General features: G+C 22.3%; 1 long non-coding RNA gene across 1 annotated transcript; it reads left to right on the forward strand.

Moving 5' to 3' along the window:
• Positions 1–1,379: 1,379 nt before the first annotated feature.
• LOC112639399 lies at positions 1,380–11,022 on the forward strand. The gene is made up of 3 exons (XR_003123498.1): positions 1,380–1,436; positions 5,513–5,596; positions 10,860–11,022. It is a non-coding gene; the product is annotated as an uncharacterized LOC112639399 (long non-coding RNA).
• The last annotated feature ends 1,686 nt before the right edge of the window (positions 11,023–12,708 follow it).

Genomic DNA, 12,708 nt, shown 5'->3' on the forward strand with positions numbered 1-12,708 from the left:
TTCACAGATAATTGAAAATTCACAATCAATCTATACTTATTGTTTTATTAAGATTTATTTAACTTTATTCTTAATATAATATAATAAGATTAATTGATGTAAATGTATAAGAGTCTTTGAACTGACATGTGAATAATATTTCACTTATAAAAGAATAGAAAATATATAATAAAATTAGATTGCATTTATGTGAAAGACGATATTAAATATTTACCATATAAATTAAAAAATGTATTTATAAAATTCCCTGTAAGTAATGATGCAATTGAAATATTTTTTAATCTTATGTATTATCGAGAAAGAAATTTTCAGGTATAGATTCTTTGCGCTTGGTTTAATATTTTTAAAAAAGCTACGATATAAACAGTTTTCTTTCTTTCCAGCTCACCACAGGTTTTTATAATCTCTCCGAGGTTAATCTGTTGATTTTTTATATAGCATCGAAAATCGTATGTGTATGTCGTCTTCTATTGATAATTCAAATAAATATCGATGTAGTTTAGTAATATCTTGTCCTCTGTTTTAATTAAAATTTCTTTTTGTATTATTTTTTTTGTATATTTTCATCGCCTATTACATTTAACAAGCTAAGAGGCAAATTCATATACATTTGTTATTGTGATGTACTGAATATCTTTCTTGCACATTATTTTTTAACAATCGACTCTTTAACAATTGATTTAAAATCAATGTTCCTTCTAACAATATCAAGATGTATCAATCATTTTTGAACTATTAATTGTGAAAAAGATATACATATTACGCTATTTTATAAAGTAAATTTCATAAAGACAAAACATAAATACATTTTGTTTTCAATTAATTTTAAATGTAATAAAATACAGTTTTATTGAAGTTAGTCATAAAAATAAACAATTTTGAAGAAAGATTACAATAACTAACCTTCCTATTTCTGGTAAAGAGAAATCGATATTGATGAAAGACTCTATTGTTATAAAATAATGCGCGAAAAATTAAAAAAACATATTTTAATACGTATAATCTATATAAATACAACATATACATATTCATTGACACTTTTGATCCAATTTATGTAATTTGTAATACATTCTCTTAGGCATCATAATAAGATGTATTTATTCTTTTCACGACATATATGTATTACAGATCCATTTTCAAGAGTTGATTTTTATTATTTAAATTATAATTATATATAGAAGATATTTATATGGGATCAATTACATATCTTTCAACATTTTTATAATCTCTTCTTCTCTAGTTCTTTCTATGACTATTTAACAAAAAATATCGTCACTATTTTTTTCATTTTTTTTGACACAGTGAAAAGGTGGAATAATAATAATAATAATTGCGTATTAAAATTTTTTGATTGTTCGTTAAGTTTCAGATGGAGAAATAAAAGACTGAGAAGTTTTTCTTCAGCTAATTACTTTTCTACAACAAATAATCAACTAGTTAAGTACCAACTAAAGTGTTTTAAAGTGGCTGAAAAATGTTTTCTTACATCCTTCCCATAATCCAAGAAATATCTTTTGAGAATACATATAGAAAGTACGAATCAAAAGTATTTAATAAATAGAAATATTATTTATAGAAAATATTCTAATTTTAAAAACTTAATATTAAGTGATTTCATCTTTTAAATTATTCATAGATAAACTTTATAAATATTTAAAATTATATGTGATAGGAAATATGCCTTCTATAAAATATACAAAATTATATGTAATAGAAAATGAAATTTTTATAATAAGAAAGCGCACATATTGTAAAATCTCGCCTTTCTAATAAATATAATAAATATATTAATAGATATTAATATGCTACACATATATTATATTATACATTACACATATATTAATCGATATAAATAAAATATTAATGGAATAAAGTAAATAAGTAAAATATAAGTAAAATAAGTAAAATATATATGAAGAAAATGTATTAATAATTAATCTGTAATGTATAATTATAAAAAGTGTCTATACTTCATAATATATAAAATATATATATATATATATATATATACATATATATATATGAGCTCCGTATACATGCTAAAATGATTAATTCCACTTTTTGAACTTTTTAAATTTTAGTGCCAAAACATTTGATTGATCAATTAAGTGTTTTGGCACTAAAACTTTAAAAAATTCAAAAAGTGGAGTTAATCACTTTGGCTTATATACGTACAAAAAATATTTACATACATACATACAGTTATACATATATAAACATACGTACAATACGTACATACACATACATGCATACATACACATTATATATATATATGTATCACAGTTCCTATAAATATAACTTATAAAGAAGTGTTTAATCATGTATTATACATGGAACATAACATATTAAATTATTATCACTCAATTATATGAAATAATTATGATTTCCAACCATGATTGTTATATTTCTTCTCATCCGAAATCCAAACATAATTATCTAAAATTTAATTAATTAAGTAAGTTTAATTTTGTTTGCATTTTTTTGTTGTCTATCCAATTATATCATAATAGCAGAACTATATTCACTTTTATGTATGTATATATATATATATATATATATATATATATTATTATTATTATTATTATTATTAACTGTATACATATATATACATATATAACTATATATGTGTACATACATATACATATGTATGTGCACATTTATATACATATTTGTACGTACGCAAGTATATACGTAATGTTTGATTAATTAATTAATTGAAATTGTGATAATTTTGACAACTACGAATATTTCCTATTGCATATAATATATATATATATATATATATATATATATATGCAACATATATATATATATATATATACATATGTATGTGCTCCAATTCAATTAATTGATTAATCAATAATAAAAAGAGAAAGAAAGAAAATTAGAGCAAAAAAACAAAGAAAAAGAATTGAAAAAAAAAATTAAAATTAAAATTAAAAAAAAAATAAAAAAAGTTATCGTAGACGTATGTAAATATATCATAAAATAATTTAAAGTTCAGGATAGTTCAGTAAGGCAAACTTTGGATACATCATATCAAGAAACGCTTTTATTATTGTAAAAGTTTCAAACTTTCGATAATATTTTGTTTATTTTTCAAACTTTTTCTTTCTGTTCAGTTCATCTAAGAGAGAGAGAGAGAGAGAGGGAGAAAGAAAAAACAAATAGTTTATTTACTCTTTTTTAAAATTTAAAAATTTTTTATCTAGAAATGCTTGTGAAACCTTTCATCTTACTTTTAATCTTCTATATTATTCTCAAGAATTATTGTTTATAATTTTTTAATATACTTTTGAAGTCTCTTTGGCTTCTTTATAATAAAGAGGCTTGGGACATAGAAGGCAATTAGACAATTACAATAAAACGTTCAATTAATAAGAGATTTCGGTTGTTTCTAAGATATTTTTTCATAATGATTAAATATGAGGACCGGCTTTTTCCCACTTGGCTCACATTTTTGGAACTAGATATAGCAAAAATAAATAAAATAATTAAACACAAGAAAAAAAATATATACATACATATAATAAATACATATCATTTGTTTTAATTATGCGATTTGTAATAGAAAATGATTCACGAGAAAAAAGGAAATGAGTCAATATAAAAAAGTATTTTAAGAATCGGCACATTTTATTCCTTTCGTACACAATATCTTGTGTAAATTTCACATATTTTTTATAGCCTGCAAATTAATTTTATTAGAATATGGTGTTCTTTTATATGTTCTTTTTTATTCACGTGATTATAGTAACCTACAAAAAAAATATATTAACATACTAACATTCTAACATGCAATATAGTTAATATTATACGTATTACAGTATAGTATACATATAGGCTGATATGGGATTTTTTTATTTCTTTGACAAGAATCAACTTTTTCAAATACTATTCGTCATCATTTTTTCTAGCCATCCCCTTGATATCGTTTTTTTTATTATATTTAATTTTAATTAATTTTTTTAATTTAAAGGAAAATTTTATAAAATTTCATTAGCAGACAATAAATACTTATCTGATATTTTGAAATTAAAAATTAGTTTTTTATTATAAAAAGGGGCAAGTACAGAAAACATATTTTGTATACTGTAAATATGTTATGTGTAATATTATATTATGCATTACAATTATGTTATTCATATTTTATGCGATAACATAAGAAAGTGCATAACAGAGTGTGCATGAAAGAATGAGATTTTATTTTATTTATTTATTTTTATTTTATGTATTTATTCATTTGTGTGTGTGTCTTAAAATATAAAAAAATATAAAAAAAATTTAAAAGTTAGAAAATATTAAAAAAAGTTAAAAAGTTTTAAAAAATAGAATTTAAAAAAAATTGAAAGTTTAAAAAAAGGTTATATATATGAACGTGTAAAATACATAAATAGAGCTATAATTTAGTTATAATATAGCTATAATAATAAATATAACAAATATAATATAATAAATATATATAGTTTTATACAGCATTAAAATTTAAGTCTTCCGTAAAGATTTTTTTTCAAAAATTATAAATACATTATAAAAAATATTTGTGAAAAAACAAGATCGAAAACAAATCTTTTTAAACAATAATTAAATAATTAAATAATTATATTAATATGCATATTTAATAAATAATGTATTCATAATATGTATTTTGCGAATCAAAGCAAAAATCATGTAACTTTTCACATTTTTACTTATCGGAAAAAGAACATGATTGTTGTTTTGCTTTCATGCTTTCTTATATGAAATTAGATAGAAATTGCCTTTTCCTATTTGAATGTGTATAAACCGTATCTCTTATTAATTAATGTAAATGTATAACATAATTTTAGATAGTTTAGATGCATTTTATGATCTAATTTCTTATTTATTTTCAATTCATCCAGATATTTATCCTGTCTTAGACTATTCCATTCATCTGCCGTTCTTATATTTAAGAATATCTTAATGATAGATGGTTACCACTTAGGGTATCCCTATAGGATTTTTATTCTGTAAAAAAATGTCTTTTCTTAAGACGGTCTCTTCTTAAGAATGAAGAAATAAAGACTATGAGTACTGGCATTAATCTTGATCATTATTATGATTTTACATATATATATATATATATATATATATATATGTACATATATATATATATATGTATATATATATATGTATATATATCCTTCAATTTCCTTGGTTAACATTTTTATGAATGTTGGCTGCATTTATTTGTAACCACATTTCATCAGCCACAAAAATAATTTTTTCTCACAAAAATACAGACTAAACTAATTTTACTAGTTTTTAACTTGATAGATTACGACTATCAATATATAGGTTCGTTTCATTTATATATATAAAATATATTGATTATTCTCTTTTAACTTGTATGATCGATTTATAAACAATAGACATGTAATATGTATATAAATGATAGAATATAAATAAGGAATATAAATAAGATAGGATATAAATGATAGAAATCTAATTTTCTTTAAATTCCAACCTAAAAAATACTTTTAATTTATAGATGACTCGTAAATTGTCATACAAACCACTCATATCAGAATAACTTATATGCGGTTCTTTTCATTTTAAACCGCACAATACAAAGGTGAGTTTTTCATTTTCATGTTCAATTTTTGTATATTAAATGCTTAATAATTGCTAATAGAATACTTTTTCACTGAGTCGAAAACATCAAGTGATACGTGAAAAAAATGAGGAGAAAGAGTTTCAATCATCTTATTATATAAGAAATTCTTGAAGAAAGTGTGAAATGTTATAAAAATATTGAAAGATTACAAGGTTACAAAGAGAAAATGATAGTAATGTATGCTTTACTCTGTATTTCGGTTAAAGAATGTTTTTAGCAACGGATACATCGTTAGAAAATAATGAAAATAATGTTGAAATAAGTGTAGAGAAAAAATCCTACTTTATATTAAATAATATTAATTCAGACGGACAAGATGTATATTTAAATTTATATGTATATTTATTCCAAAAATAATTGTCTTTTAATCGTGAAAACATGTACAAATTTTAAAGTCATTTTAGATTATTAGCTTTAAAGTATAAAAAGTTTTTATAGTATAAATAGTTCTGCGTTCATAATAATGACGTAAACTATACGCTATTCTTATAATGTTTTACGTTTACGAGGCTTTTGCATTAAAGTTTATGCTAAGAGTCGCACGATCAGCTGTTTACGTTATCGTACATGTTATTTTTAATGGATGGAAAATATATTAAACGAAATGTTAATATAATATCTATATAATTTGTCTATGAATATGTATTCCTAGAAAATACATGTGTGTGTGTGTGTGTGTGTGTGTGTGTGTGTGTGTGTGTGCGCGTGCGCGCGCGCGCGTAGTTCTTATTATGTGAATCTCATTTGTAGTAGATAATTTAATTATCATTGATAATTAATTATCATTGATAATTAATTATCATTGATATTAATTATAATTGCATTATTATAATTGCATTAGTATTGATTGCAATCGTGAAGTATGAAACGTTAATTCTATCATTGCATTACGCGATTATTCTTATATTTGTTTATTTTAATTATGTTACCAAACACAATCAAAGAGAAAAATACGATATATCGAATTTTATATTTTAAAATTAATATTCAATTTAAAAAAGAAAATAGATATTCAGTTTCATAGATATATTCTCGATTTAATACATCTATCTTTTGTATGAAGGAAAATTTCCATAAATATGTTTACAGTAAATAATAAATTCTTTTCAATTTCCGAAATGATTGTGAAACGACTTGGACTTTACGCCATTTGAGCGCATACAGAAACAGATATTCCGTAAAATCTCTTATCACAAGGAATACTGGAGGTAGGGGAAATGTTGATTATACAGCTGCTGCCTTCAATTATATATCATTGATTATAGTCTGATCTGTTGTGTCTTGTCTGATCTCGGATATCATGCATTTCATGAAGTATTATACGACAATTTATTTGGATATAAAACACGAAGATGATTTCGCAGTGTGTTAATTGTGCATTATATAATTAAATGTTTCCCTTATCTTGTGTACTATCTGCAACCATTGTCTTCTTGAAATAATTTACTTACGTCGATGTATTCTGTGCGATAATTGTAGTTAGTATATACTAATTCTAATTACTATATTGTCTAACTTGATATCTAGTCACTACATTGTCTATCTTGATATCGTAAACACTTGATGAGGAAAATGAATTTCATGAAAAAGTTTTTCTTAGATTAATATATTCTTGTTTATCATTTCTCTCTTATTTATGTATAGTTTATTAATTTTACTATCAAGAATGTTTTCTGTTTTAATGAACAAATTCCGAGAACATATAGAAATATTTAAAATTAAGAAAATTTTTCCTTGGATATTTTTATATTTCTTTAGAATTTATCCATAAAATCTGCAATATTTTGTATTTATGTCATTTATTATATAGTTATTTTTTTACTGTCAAAGTAATTTAATTTCAAATAGATAAGATATTAAAAATAATTTTTTTATATAGAGATAATATCTTTGTAGTAAAAGATAGACATATGTTTTTTTCAAAAGAAATGCAATTAAAAGTCGTAACGTTTTCACAAGTTATTAAATTTTATTATTGAATATATTATCATTAAATATCAATTTTACATATTTAAGTGTTTGAAAAAATCTGATGCTGTCGAAATAATTTTTATTTAAAATTTAGTTTCGTAAAATTATCTTTTTAATATTTAATTTCTCGACAGTAATTTTTAGAACATTTTAGATTATAATTCTTTTCAAAGGCTAATAGATAAGTAAAAGATACCGCTTTTCTTCAAATATTTCTGTACTTTTATTACTTTGCATCATAGGAAACAATAATGAAAAATCAAGCGATTAATTCTAAATGTCGTTAATGGATTTTAAATTAACATATTTATAACACTAGAATTTGAAATAATTTTATAGAATGTTTATTTAATTATTTTCTATTTATTTAACAAAATTAATAATAATCTAAATTAAAAGTTGTGAAGTTTTACAAAAGAAAATATGCTTGCCTCAGTATGTATTGTTATTTTAACTAATACGTTGCGAGTTTAGTACGTGACTTATTTATGTATGTGTCTAGCTCGGACTTAGTATAAACCACATGAGCATGGCACACGCGATTGAGCTAGCACTGCTGCGTATTGCCTAAGACGTTAGCTATTTACCTCTCTAATTTTTTAATCAAGATATTTTTGTCGATTTGTGATTTATATGTATTTAATATGCGATATGAGTCTAATACATTGTTTGCTCACTGAGATCGCCGAATCTGTTCTAGAACACATTGGAAAACTTTGGTACTTAGATTGTACATAATATAATCAATCTTATATATTTATACGTTTACTTTCAGAAACTTTGTACGCTTGAAAGATAGTTTTTTAATTTAAAACTTAATTTCTTATACCTAAAATACGCATTTTAAAATATAACTATAAAAATAATTCTGAGATGTTTAAATTTTCCAGGTCCTTGTATAGAATAGACGAACCTTCTTAAAAAATACTGTTCTTTTTTCTTCAGGTGTGATTTTATATTTCTTATAATTCTTATATTTTCTTATATTTTATTATTTCTTATATTATGAAATATGATTTTATATTTCTTATATCGATAAAGTTAATTCGCATCGCATTAAATAATGAAAAATATACGTTAAGTTTCTTTAAATATGCTGACAAATAATTTTGAATTTTCGACTTTGTATTAAATTGGAACGTCTTCGTGCCTACGCATGTGTTCGTCCTAATCGAACATATATAAGCAATACACATAGGAAGGTCAAGCGTTATTAGATCGGCGTGCGAAGTCATGTACACATCTACGTGTCTCCTGCTAGTTTGAATCCTTCCTTGTATAAATCTGTTCTTTTCGGTGTTCGACAATTATTTAGTGAAATATCCGAAATATCGCAGAGCGATACACGGTTTTTGAAAAATTCATAAAATGTATTCCTATCGTTTATGTATAATCATTTTGATGTGTTAATTTATGTGTTCTGCTGTTTTCGAATTATCTCTAGCTCGTCAGTTCGGTTGAAACAAGAGGTCGCAGAAGAAATCATATGAGATGTCAACAGGTAACGTTAATCAGTAGAGAATAGTATAATAGAGTAAATGAGTTATTTCCAGTTATAGTTATGTCTAATATATCCGTGAATTCAATTTATTCTGTAAGACATGTTTGTTTAAGTAGATACTTTCATTTTTTATTTGAAATATTGTGAATATTGATTGGAATAAAAATATATAATGTAAAATAATATAATTCTTTCAGAGATAGTTTGTGAATTTAAGATATTTTATTATTTTTTATATCTTCTTAACATATTTTCCTTAGGCTTTTGGATCACAAAAGAAAAGCGGAGATATATATTTAATTAATTAAATTAATATTTCTATCGTCTTATCTTTTTTATATATAATGATTAACGTTTTGTCTTTTCACAGATAATTGAAAATTCACAATCAATCTATACTTATTGTTTTATTAAGATTTATTTAACTTTATACTTAATATAATATAATAAGATTAATTGATGTAAATGTATAAGAGTCTTTGAACTGATGATACACATGTGAATAATATTTCACTTATAAAAGAATAGAAAATATATAATAAAATTAGATTGCATTTATGTGAAAGACGATATTAAATATTTACCATATAAATTAAAAAATATTAAGTAAAATGATGCAATTGAAATATGTTTTAATCTTATGTATTATAGAGAAAGAAATTTTCAGGTATAGATTCTTTACTCTTGGTTTAGTATTGTTAAAAAGTTACGATATAAACAGTTTCTTTTCTTTCCATCTCACCACAGGTTTTTATAATCCTTCCGAGATTAATCTGTTGACTTTTGAATTTTTTATATAGCATCGAAAACTGTATGTATACGTCGTCTTTTATTGATAATTCAAATAAATATCGATGTAATTTAGTAATATCTTGTCCTCTGTTTTAATTAAAATTTCTTTTTGTGTTATTTTTTTTGTTTTTTTTTGTATATTTTCATCGCCTATTATACATTAGAAACAAGCTAAAAGGCAAATTCATATACATTGTGATGTACTGAATATCTTCTCTCTCTTGCACATTATTTTTTAACAATCGACTCTTTAATAGTTGATTTAAAATCAATGTCCCTAACAATATTGAGATGTATCAAATTTTTGAACTATTAGTTGTTAATCAGATATACATATTACGCTATTTTATAAAGTAAATTTCAAGAAGACAAAACATAATAAATACATTTATAATAAATACATTTTGTTTTCAATTAATTTTAAATGTAATAAAATACAATTTTATTGAAGTTCTTAATCTTAAAAATAAACAATTTTGAAGAAAGACTACAATAAATGACCTTCCTATTTTCGGAAAAGAGAAATCGAAAATATATTGTTTAAAGATTCTATCGTTATAAAATAATGCGCGAAAAATTAAAAAAACATATTTTAATACGTATAATCTATATAACATATACATATTCATTGACATTTTTGGTCCAATTTATGTAATTTGTTATACATTCTCTTAGGCATCATAATAAGATATATTTATACTTTTCGCGACATATATGTATTACAGATCCATTTTCAAGAGCTGATTTTTATTATTTAAATTATAACTATATATAGGAAATATTTATATGGGATCAATTACATATCTTTCAACATTTTTATAATCTCTTCTTCTCTAGTTCTTTCTATGACTATTTAACAAAAAATATCGTCACTATTTTTTTCATTTTTTTTGACACAGTGAAAAGGTGGAATAATAATAATAATTGCTTATTAAAATTTTTTGATTGTTCGTTAAGTTTCAGATGGAGAAATAAAACTGAGAAGTTTTTCTTAAGCTAATTACATTTCAACAACCAACTAGTTACTACTAAAGTGATTTAAAGTGGCTGAAAAATGTTTCCTTATATTCTTTCCACAATCCAAGAAATATCCTTTGAGAATACATGTAGAGAGCACGAATCAAAAGTATTTAATAAATAGAAATATTATTTATACAAAATATTCTAATTTGAAAAATTTAATATTAAGTGATTTTATCTTTTAAATGATTCATAGATAAACTTTATAAATATATATAATTATATATATATAATAAAATTATATGTGATAGAAAATATGCCTTTTATAAATTATATAAAATTATATGTAATAAAAAATGAAATTTTTATAATAAGAAAGCGTACATATTGTAAAATCTCACCTCTCTAACAAATATAATAAAAATAATAGGTATTAATATGTTTATTATACATATATTAATAGATATAAATAAAATATTATTAAAATAATAAGTTCAATATATATGAAGAAAATGTATTAATAATTAATCTGTAATATATAATATATATAAAGTGTCTATCTTTATAATATATAAAATATATATGTGTATATATATATATATATATATATATATATATATATATATATATACGAGCTCCGTCCACATGCTAAAATGATTAATTCCACTGTTTGAATTTTTTTTAAATTTTAATGCCAAAACATTTGGTTGATTAATCAAGTGTTTTGGCACTAAAACTTTAAAAAATTTAAATAGTAGAGTTAATTATATTGGCTTATATAAATACATATTGGCGGGACAAAAAATATTTACATACATACATACAGTTATACATATATAAACATACGTACAATACGTACATGCATATATACACATAATATACACACACACACACATATATATATATATATATATATATATCACAGTTTCTATAAATATAACTTATAAAGAAGTGTTTAATCATGTATTACACATGGAACATAACATATTAGATTATTATCAATCAATTATATGAAATAATTATGATTTCCAATCATGATTGCTATATTTCTTCTCAATCCGAAATCCAAACATAATTATCTAAAATTTAATTAATTAAGTAAGTTTAATTTTGTTTGCATTTTTTTTGTTGTCTATCCATTTAATTTATAATATTAGCAGAATTATAGTCACTTCTATGTATGTATGTATATATATATATATACATATATATATATATATATATATATATTATTATTATAATTATCATTAATTGTATACATATACATATATATGTGCTCCAATTCGATTAATTGATTAATCAATATATGTTTGATTAATTAATTAATTATTGGAAATTGTGATAAATGCGATGTAATGATAATTGGGACGAGTATATCTAGTTTAGTATAACTATGAAGTACGAAGAGTATATTTAGTTTAGTATAACTACGAATATTTCCCATTGCATATATATATATATATATATATATATATATATATATATATGCAACATATACATATATGTGTGGTCCAATTCGATTAATTGATTAATCAATAATAAAAAGAGAAAAAGAGAGAAAAACAGAGAAAAACGTTATTAACGTACTAATGCACTAATATATAATACTAACATATAATATTACAATTCGTATTACAATATACAATACGTATTACAATATAGCATACATATCGGCTGATATGAAATTTTTTTATTTCTCTGATAACAAGAATCAATTTTTTCAAATACTATTCGTCATCATTTTTCCTAGCCATCTCTTTGATATCATATCGTTGTTTTTAATTATATTTAATTTAAAGGAAAATTTTATTAGTTTTTTATTAGTTTTTTATTAGTTTTTAGGAAA

This window comes from Camponotus floridanus, unplaced genomic scaffold (assembly GCF_003227725.1).
Source record: "Camponotus floridanus strain SB8 unplaced genomic scaffold, Cflo_v7.5 scaffold62, whole genome shotgun sequence".
NCBI classification, from domain to species: domain Eukaryota; kingdom Metazoa; phylum Arthropoda; class Insecta; order Hymenoptera; family Formicidae; genus Camponotus; species Camponotus floridanus.